The following is a 10,688-nucleotide window of genomic DNA, read 5'->3' as shown; positions in this document are numbered from 1 at the left end:
GTTTGCCATTTCCTTTTCCATTTCATTTTACAGAGTTAAGTGACTTGCCCAGGGTCACTCAGCTAGTAAGTGTCTGAGGTCAACTCCAGGTTCAGAGTTCTATCTGCTGCCCCACCTAGCTGCCCCTATAACCCTACAGCCAGGCTAAAAAAATCTGTAGTGGGTCTCCGTTGTCCATAGGATGAGATGAAAGTTCCTCAACTGAGCCATTTAAACCCTTCATAATCTGGTTCCCATCTACCTTTCCCACCTAATTTGGAGCTCAGTGTTGTAGGCAGACTGGAGTAATGCCACTCCCTCTTCCACTAAATATTGGGTAATATTCCATCTCTCACCTCCATGCATTCCCCCAAACCACCCCCATGGCAGGCATTTCTTCTTCCTCTTCTCTACCTCTGAGAATCCTTATTTGCCTTCAAAACTCAGCTTGTGTGGAAATTCCTCCATGAATCCTTTTCTGCATCCTACTCTGTTCCTGACCCTCAGGACCTCTTTACTGTGCCCCCAACAACTTTTTCACCCTGGAAGATATCTCTTAAGGTCTTCTCACTCTGCCATTTTGGTCACCTTCTTTTATTGGTAAGTTCCTCAATTGGACATGTTTACTCCTTCACTCCTCTCCCAGCAGTGATCCTGACTTTCCAGATTCCATCATACCTGCTCTCTCCCTTCTCACTTTTCAGCTTTCTATTATATGTTGTTTTCTCCCATTAGGGGAAAGAACAAGGGCATTATTTCTTTTTTACTTGTATTATACTGAATGCTTAAGATAGTAATCAATGCATAAGAATTACTTGTTGAGATTTTTTTAAAAAGGGGATAGAATATTTTTACAATAATATTTCTAGCAACTTTTTGTGGTGGCAAAGAATTGGAAACTGAGGGGATGCCCATCAACTGGAGAATGGCTAAATAAGTTGTGTTATATGGTTGAGATGGAATACTATTGTGCTATAAAAATAACAAGCAGGATGCTCTCAGAAAAACCTGGAAAGACTTATATGAATTGATACAAAGTGATTTGAGCAGAACCAGGAAAACAATGTACAAAGTAACAGCAATATTATAAAGGTGATCAATCAGGAATCACTTAGCAATACAAGGCAACTTTAAAGGATTTATAATGAAAAATGCTATCCCGCCTCAGAAAAAGAAGAGATGGAGTCTTTTTTTTTTTTAATTTTTATTTGGTTATTTCCAAACATTATTCATTGGAAACAAAGATCATTTTCTTTTCTTCCCTCCCCCCCTCCCACCACCTCTGCCATAGCCCACGCGCAATTCCATTGGGTATCACATGTGTTCTTGATTCAAACCCATTTCCATGTTGTTGGTATTTGCATTAGAGTGTTCATTTAGAGTCTCTCCTCAGTCATATTCCCTCCACCCCTGTAGTCAAGCAGTGGCTTTTCATTGGTGTTTTTACTCCCAGAGTTTATCTTCTGCTTGTGGATAGTGTTTTTTAGATCCCTGCAGATTGTTCAGGGACATTGAATTGCCACTAATGGAGAAGTCCATTACCTTCGATTGTACCACAATGTGGTCTCTGTGTACAATGTTTTCCTGGTTCTGCTCCTTTCGCTCTGCATCAATTCCTGGAGGTTGTTCCAGTCTCCATGGAATTCCTCTACTTTATTATTCCTTTTAGCACAATAGTATTCCATCACCAACATATACCACAATTTGTTCAGCCATTCCCCAATTGAAGGGCATCCCCTCATTTTCCAATTTTTGGCCACCACAAAGAGCGCAGCTATAAATATTTTTGTACAAGTCTTTTTGTCCATTATCTCTTTGGGGTACAAACCCAGCAGTGCTATGGCTGGATCAAAGGGCAGACAGTGTTTTATTGCCCTTTGGGCATAGTTCCAAATTGCCCTCCAGAATGGTTGGATCAATTCACAACTCCACCAGTAATGAATTAGTGTCCCTACTTTGCCACATCCCCTCCAGCATTCATTACTTTCCATAGCTGTCATGTTAGCCAATCTGCTAGGTGTGAGGTGATACCTCAGAGTTATTTTGATTTGCATCTCTCTGATTATAAGAGATGTAGAACACTTTTTCATGTGCTTATTAATAGTTTTTATTTCTTTGGCTGAGAACTGCCTGTTCATGTCCCTTGCCCATTTATCAATTGGAGAATGACTTGATTTTTTGTACAATTGATTTAGCTCTTTGTAAATTTGAGTAATTAAACCTTTGTCAGAGGTTTTTATGAATATTGTTTCCCAATTTGTTGCTACCCTTCTGATTTTAGTTACATTGGTTTTGTTTGTACAAAAACTTTTTAATTTGATGTAAGAGATGGAGTCTTAAATCAGATTGATACATATCATTTTTCACTTCATTTTCTTCATGATTTGTATGTGTGTGTGGTATGTCTTATACAACATGACAAATATGGAAATATGTTTTACATGATAATTGCCTACTATTTCCAGGAGAGAGGAGGGAGAAAATTTGGAACTCAAAATGTAAGAAAGTGAATGTTGAAAATTATTTTTACATGTAATTGAAAAAATAAAATATTAGTGAACTAAAAAAATATCATCCAAAAAATGTACATTAACTTAACCTGCTCACCTCTGCTCATCTATTTTTCTTCAGTTTTCCTTGTAACTTATGTGTATATGTATACATGTATGTATCTATTCAGCTAACTAGATGAAAAGAAGGAAGGAAGGAAGGAAGGAAGGAAGGAAGGAAGGAAGGAAGGAAGGAAGGAAGGAAGGAAGGAAGGAAGGAAGGAAGGAAGGAAGGAAGGAAGAAAGGAAGAAAGAAAGGAAGAAAGAAAGGAAGAAAGAAAGAAAGAAAGAAAGAAAGGAAGAAAGAAAGAAAGAAAGAAAGAAAGAAAGAAAGAAAGAAAGAAAGAAAGAAAGAAAGAAAGAAAGAAAGAAAGAAAGAAAGAAAGAAAGAAAGAAAGAAAGAAAGAAAGAAAGAAAGAAAGAAAGAAAGAAAGAAAGAAAGAAAGAAAGAAAGAAAGAAAGAAAGAAAGAAAGAAAGAAAAAGAAGAAAGTTCTTTACAGTAAGAAATGAGTGGGAAGGATTTAGATTATTCTCAGTAATTGTAACTTAAAGTTTTACTTCAAATCTGAATTGAGTTACTCCCTGGAGTGTCTTGCATCTGGTTTTAATTTAGTTTTTACCCTAAGTCCTCTCTAACTTTGTGTGCTTTGGCCTCAGATCACATCAGGGAGTTGAGGTGGAAATATCCCCTCAGAGCATAGCTTCAGTCATAGATGCTACAGAGCTAAGATGCGTCTATTATCAGGCTGCCCCTTGCAAGCTTGTTTAGGGGTTAAAGGAAAATCAGTGTAATTGAAATGTGATTCATATATTGATGACAGACACCAGATATCCATTAATTTAACTATGTTGTAGTTTTCCCTTTTCCCCAGCTATGAATATTTTTTTTACAATGATACGGGTGATTCCCAAGTGGAAAGTTACATATTCATCCACTGATGTCGTCTATTAATTGTTTCTCCAGCTTTCCCTGCCTTCCTTCTGCCCCTTGCCCCACTCCCATGAATTTTAAGCAACAGGAGTTCAATATAACAGTGTAAACAGGAAAGCATCTCTCAGTAAACCTGTGGCTCCCAGATCATAATCTAAGGATGTTCCCTTAGAATCCAATTCAAATGGATCCAATTGGGGAAAAAAAGGATTTAAAGCTAAATTTACTGGTTTTGTGGTTGTTCAGTTGCTTCAGTCGTGTCTGACTCTTCCTGACTCCACTTGGAGTTTTCTTGGCAAAGATATTGGAGTGGTTTGCCATTCCTCTCTCCAAAGTGTCCACATTTTATAGATGAGGAACTGAGGCAAATAGGGTTTATATGACTCACCCAGAGTTGCCCAGCTAGTAAGTGTCTGAAGCCACATTTGAACTGAGATCTTCCTGATTCCTGTACCTCTTAGCTGTCCCAAGCTATAGGGGTATTTCACTGCCTTCAGGACATGCAGCTTGTAGTAGTGGGAAAAGTGATGGACTTGGTCAAAGGACCTAAGTCTGTGTCTTTGCTATGATGCTATGGAAAGTGCACTGAACTTGGGAGTGATGAACTTAGAATCCTGGGGCCTGAATTCAAATCCCTCAGCTGCCTTCCTATATGATCTTGGGCAAGTTAAAAAAATGCATGCCTAAATCTCAGTTTCCTCATCTGTAAAATGAGAGAGTTAGACTAGTTAGCCTCTTGTGTTGCTTCCAATTCTATATCATTATGCATTTCCTAGACATGTAATTACTTTACCTCTCTGAGTCTCAGTTTCTCCTTCTACAAATTACACTATTCACCTCATGGAGCTGTAAAGAAGAGTTTTGTAATCTCATTGTTCTTTAGACACGTGAGTTATTATTCATCACAACTCTGACATGTCTCTGTCCTTTAAGGATGAGTTTGATTCTTTGCAATGGCCAAAAGCCATTTGGAGCCAAGTGTGATGAATAAGGTGAGTGATCAAGTCAAATAATAGTGAACCTGGGTTCAATTCTGATTCTGGCACTTACTACTATGTGACCTCAGATAAAAAATTGAAAAATAACGATAATAGTTAAGATCATGTATTTTACAAATATTTTATCCTCAAAACAACCTTGGAAGTTAAGTGCAAAGAACAGGGCAAAGGTCTTCTTTGATGCATCCTAAGCCAAGAGAGTTTGTTCCGATTTGTCTCTGTAAGTGCTTTATGAAATAGGTTTATTTAGATTAGGGGGAAAGGAAAAGAATCTATATGTTCTAAAATGTTTATAGCACCACTCTTTTTTTAAGTTTTAGAAATTTTTATTTAATTAATTAATTTAGAATATCATTTTTATTTTTATAATATAAATTATATATTATAAATTATAAAAATAATTTAGAATAACATGGTTATAAGATTCATGTTCTTTCCTTCCCCTTCCCCAAACCCCCTCCCATAGCCAACATGTAATTCCTCTGGGTATTACATGTGTCATTGACCAAGATCTATTTCCATATTATTAATATTTGCACTAGTATATTCATTTAGAGTCTACATCCCCAATCATTTCCCCTCGACCCATATATTCAAGCAGTTGTTTTTCTTCGGTGTTTCTCCTCCCACAGTGTTTCCCTGAATGTGGATAGTGGTTTTTCTTGTAGATCCCTCCGAGGTGTTCAGGGTCACTGCATTGTCACTAAAGGAGAAGTCCATTATGTTCGATTGTACCACAGTGTATCAGTCTCTGTACAATGTTCTCCTCTCACTCTGCATCACTTCGTGGAGGTTGTTCCAGTCTCCATGGAATTCCCCCAGTTCATTATTTCTTTGAGCACAATAGTATTCCATCACCAACATATACCACAATTTGTTCAGCCATTCCCCAATTGAAGGGCATCCCCTCATTTTCCAATTTTTGGCCACCACAAAGAGTGCAGCTATGAATATTCTTGTACAGGTCTTTTTCCTTTTTATCTCTTTGGGGTACAAACCCAGCAGTGCTATGGCTGGATCAAAGGGCAGACAGTCTTTTATCGCCCTTTGGGCATACTTCCAAATTGCCCTCCAGAATGGTTGGATCAATTCACAACTCCACCAGCAAAGCATTAATGTCCCAACTTTGCCACATCCCCTCCAGCATTCTTTACTTTCCTTTGCTATCATGTTAGCCAATCTGCTAGGTGTGAGGTGATACCTTAGAGTTATTTTGATTTGCATCTCTCTGATTATAAGAGATTTAGAACACTTTTTCATGTGCTTATTAATAGTTTTGATTTCTTTAACCGAAAATTGCCTATTCATGTCCCTTGCCTAAGCACCTCTCTTTGTGGTGGCAAAGAACTGGCAATTGAAAGGATGCTCATCAATAGGGGAATGGCTGAACAAGTTCCCACATCTCTTAACCCTGCCTTCAAAACATCCTGGATTGAAAGAAACAGATGTTATTTGTTCAGTCATTTTTGTCAATTATGTCCAACTATTTGTTACCCCATTTGGGGTTTTCTTGGCAAAGACCCTGGAGTGGCTTGCCATTTCCTTTCCCAGCTCATTTTATTAATGAGGAAACTGAGGCAAAGAGGGTTAAGTGACTTGCCCAGGGTCACACAGCTTGGAAGTTTCTGAAATGGGATCTGAACTCAAGAAGATGAGTATTCCTCACTCCAGGAAAGTGACACCTCCACTCTGGGAGGGGCAGATAGCTGAAAGTAAAGGAGAACCTAAGAAATTCCTCAAAAAGATGGAGGACTGACCACATGAAGAGCCAAACCATGATGCTGGCGCTATTTAAAGTTGCAGCCATATTTGGTCAACAGAACTACCAAAGAAGTAGATAATCAGTCAATAGACAAAGCATTTAATAAGATTAATTTTAATTAATTAATTAATAAGATAATTTAATAAGAGCTAGACACTGTACTTGTCACTAAGGATACAGATGCAATCCAACTGGTACCAGAGTTTGACTTGTTTTGTTGATTGTCCAGATTTAAGAAAGTGATGGAGAAAATGTTAACAATATAGATTAAACTTAAAAGGTGCTATGAATATTTTTGTTTTTTTTCTGGAGAGATTAAAAAAAACCCTTACCTTCTGTCTTAGAATCAATACTAAATATTGGTTCCAAGGCAAAAGAGTAGTAAGGGCCAGGCAATTGGGATTAAGTGTTTTCCCCAGGTCACATAAAATCTGAGGCCAATTTGGACCCAGGCCCTCCAGTCTCCAAGTCTTACTCTCTAGACATTTCAATGCCTGCCCCAACCCCAGAGGATAATACTCTGCCTGTTTACTGGGGGACTTCAACTGATGTGTTGATATCAACATCCTCAACTCTGAAGATCTGAATTTTCCCTCTACCTCAATCCCACATACATATTCTTCATCTTGTCATTACCCATAAGCATTCTTTCCACTTCCATAATCCAGACTTCCTCTTTCTACATCTAACTCTCTATGAGAGCTCTTTTCATATCCCTTCCAAATCCTTTCTCTATCTTCATCATAGCCTCTAGTTATTCTACTTTGCCCTGATTTCCCAAGCTGTCACACTTGATTTAGCCTCCTTTTTCTCTTTTTGGAATTGTGGATCTTTCATTAATCAGTTCAACTTTATTCTGTCTTCAGCCTTTGACTTCTTTGTCCCATTGTGGTCATTGTTTACCCCTTTCTAACCTCAATGGTACATGATTCCCATCAGTGGCCTTCTCTGGACCTACTCATGTGCTACTGGATGCCCCCTGGAGGAAGTCCTAGAACTTGTCTATTAGGTCCACTAAAAACTTATGATCCCTTCTCAATTGGACCTATCCATTTACTCTTCCATAATCAATAACAATTGTATTCCTTATGTTCACTTGTTTCAGTCATGTTCCATTCTTTGTGACTCCATTGGGGGTTTTCTTGGCAAAGATACTGGAGTGGTTTGCCATTTTCTTCTCCAGTTCATTTTACTGAGGCAAAAGGTTATGTGACTTGCCCCAGGACACCCAGCTAGCAAATGTCTGAGACCAGATTTGAACTCAGGAAGATGAGCATTCTGACTTCAAGCTCAGCATTCTATCCACTGTGCCACCTAGAGCCCTCATTCCTTATGACAACTGTTTTAAACCTTTTCTTCTCAAAGACAGTCACATCAATACCTCTTCTTCCCCACTTGGTAGAGGATTTTATATAATACTGAAAGAATGGAGGTCACATATCTCAAAGTCTCTTTGTTTCTCAGTTCCACAATTAGGTCGCCTCTACATCATTGCCCTTTTTTCCTCTACTCTGGTCTTGGAAGATGAGGTGGGTGGTCTTCTTGCCAACAGCCATGGCTCTACCTGTCCTCTGGATTCTCTTATTCCCCTCTTTTCCTAATTTTTATTCTCTCCTTACCCACTGACTCCTTCCCTGTTGTGTATAAACATATCCAGATCTCCCATATCCTAAGGCAGTTATGGCAAACCTTTTAGAGACCAAGTGCCCAAAATGCAAACCTCATGCTGCATGAGTCTCCTGCCTTACAGGGGAGGGAAGAATCGCTCCCATTGGGCTGAGGAGCAGAGGATTGAGTAATGGGAGAATGTCCTCAGATGCCCATGGAGAGTGGGAAGGGAGCACCCCTTCCTGTATCCATGCCACAGGTTTGCCAACATAGTCCTAGGTGGGAAAACCTTCAGTTGACCCCACCATCCCTTTTGCTTTTCACAGTGAAACTCCTGGGAAAATGTCTATACTAGTTCCCTTCATTTTTCACCTCCCATTGACTTCTTAATCCCTTGAAATAAGATTTTCATCCTGATCATTCAATTGAAATCATTCTCACCAAGGTCACCAATGATTTCTTCATTTCTAAATCCAATGGCTTTTCCCAGTTTTCTTTCTTAATCTTTCAGTAGAATTTTAAATTATTTAAATTTTTATTTAGCATTTTATTTTTTATTCAGAACTTATTCTTTTGCCTCCCCCTTCTTCCTGGGCACTCTCTCTTCTTTAGGTTTTCATGAGCATGCTTCCTCTGGTTGTCTTCCAACTTATCTGGTCATTCCTCAGACTCCTTTGCTAAATCATCATTCATTTTCTGTCCCTTAATGTGGATCTCTTAATTTCTCTGTTCTCTCACTGGGTGATCTCACCGTTTCCCAGGGGCTCAGTTATCATATCTGTATTTATACATTCATGATTCTAGACCTATACATCTAATACATCACCTCTCTGCCAAGATCCAGTCCTACATCTCCAACAGTTTGTTTTCATCCAGTCTTTTGGATGTCCCAGAGTCATCTCAAACTCATCAACTCTAAAACAAAACTCATGTTTTTCCTTAAATCTAAATCCTTTTGCTAAATTTGCCAATTTGCCACCACTAGCCTGGACTATCAATATAGTCTACTCACTCGAGGTTCTCTTTCTTCAAACAATAACCAAATTCATATTCCTAAAATTAATAGGGATGGTCAGAAATCTGACCATGTCAGAAATCATGGCCCTTACTTGAGAAACTCTCTGTGACTAAATTAGTGTAAAATGCAAATACCTCCGTTTGGCATTAAAGATCCTTCTCAATGACTCCAGTCTACCTTTCCAGGCTCGCTCTTCATATACTACCCCATGCATTCAATGATCCTTTTCATATCTGTGACTTTGCATGGACACAGAGGACCCCCTAACTTGGAACTTCTAACTTTCTTTTTAAGGTTTGCAAAGCACTTGTTTTTTATATTTTTATTGTGAATTTAATCATCGGCAAATGTTAATATTCCAGCATAAAAGGAACAGGACAAACATTTGCATAAGAAGCTGTGATTTTTATATAATTAAAAAATTATATGTACATGTGTGTATTAAATTTAACAAAGCAGTGACAAAACTGCTGTATTTATTTGTCCCCCTTTGCACTTTTCTTCTGTATATTTTCTGTATATTTAAAAAGAAACATTTTACTGATGCCTTTTTCTCATCTATCATCATTATTATTGTTATTATTATCTTACCTATCACCTGATGATCACGTCATCCACCCCCATTCTTAATAGAAATTTTCCATTGTACTAAATATGGGTATCCCAGCAACAAAACAAATCAACACATTGGTCATGTCTGAGAAGGCTTGACATTCTTTAAGGCTCAGCTCAAGTGCCACTTCCTTTGAGAAGCCTTTTCTGACTCTCAGTTATTATTGACTGCCCTGCCATCAACATTGCATATTTATTTGGTATGTAATATTTACCTGTCTATGAATATATTTATAAGAATATGACCTCCTTGAAGGCAGTGGCTATAATTTATTTTATCTTTATCTCACCAGCAACTAGCACATTATCTGGTATACAGTAATCACTAAATAAATGTTTGTTGATTGATCGATTGTCTTGGGCTTCATCTCCAAGCTGTCCTTTGAAACATTCCACTGGACTCTTCATCAACAGTTGTACTCCAATTACCTGCCAAAGAAGAATCAACTTACTTCCCTCCTTCAATGATCCATGATTTCTAGGATGTATTTACTCCATCTACTAAGATCAAAACTCTCTCCATACTTTAGCAGATGATTGTATGAACTACTATGGCCGAAGAATTCAGTACTTAATGAACAACCTCTGGTGATGTATCTCCACTGACAATGCACATAGGCATCTCAATCATATGATATATTTAGCCTCAAGGTTTTTCCAATTCCATCAATCAATCAACCAATTAACATTTATTATGTGCCTACTATATGCCTGGCACTTTGCTCAGCACTAGGGAGCTCACCATCTCATGGGGAAACAAAGTACAAATATATCCAAAGCAAGCTAGGTAGGATAATGAGGAAATAACCATAAATAGGAAACCACTGGAATTAAGAGGGTTAGAGAAGGTTTCCTATAGAAGGTGGGATATAAGTTGAGACTTAAAGGGAGCCAAAGAGCTCAGCAATCAGAGCAGAAGAGGGAGAGCATTTCAGGCAAGTGGGAAACCAGGGGAAATTCTCAGCGTTGAGAGATATATTATTTAGTTCATGGAACAGTCAGGAGGACACTATCTGTCATTGGTTTGAAGAGTATATGTCTGGGATCGAGGTTTTAGAAGACTGCAAAGGTGGGCAGGTTATTTTATAAAGGGCTTTGAATGCCAAACAACATTTTGAATTTTGTTTCTGGAGGCAAGAGGAAGCCACTGGAGTTTATTGGGGGAGAGGAATGACATAATCTGACTTGTATTTTAGGAAAATCACTGTTGGCCAAATGGAGGATGGACCG

Source organism: Monodelphis domestica, chromosome 3 (genome assembly GCF_027887165.1).
Source record: "Monodelphis domestica isolate mMonDom1 chromosome 3, mMonDom1.pri, whole genome shotgun sequence".
NCBI lineage: Eukaryota > Metazoa > Chordata > Mammalia > Didelphimorphia > Didelphidae > Monodelphis > Monodelphis domestica.
Note: the sequence above shows the minus strand (reverse complement) of the source record.